The following is a 392-nucleotide window of genomic DNA, read 5'->3' as shown; positions in this document are numbered from 1 at the left end:
CGAGGGCTCCGGGCAAGGTGCAACCTCGAGCATCTTTTCCAATACCGGATTTTCCAAACCCTCAGGGAGGGGGGCCAAACACCGAATCATCTTCGCCTTTGTTAGCCAGTCCTGGTCAAAAAGCAAACTCTCAGAAATAACTTTGTGACGAATAAAAGACAGTGTGTTCGGCCAGAGGATTTCTTACTTGTTCGGCGGCGCGGTTACTCCTCGGGCCCACGTCCTCAGTAATATCCGGACACTCTACTTGAGGTCCGAAGAATGACTTGTACATCTCCTCGTGCGTTAGGCCGAGGAAACTTTGAATGGCACGCGGTCCCTGTGGGTTGAACTCCCACAAGCGAAGGGGCCGGCGTTTGCAAGGCTGGACTTGACGAACCAGCATAACTTGT

This window comes from Triticum dicoccoides, chromosome 5A (assembly GCF_002162155.2).
Source record: "Triticum dicoccoides isolate Atlit2015 ecotype Zavitan chromosome 5A, WEW_v2.0, whole genome shotgun sequence".
In the NCBI taxonomy this organism is placed as follows: domain Eukaryota; kingdom Viridiplantae; phylum Streptophyta; class Magnoliopsida; order Poales; family Poaceae; genus Triticum; species Triticum dicoccoides.
Note: the sequence above shows the minus strand (reverse complement) of the source record.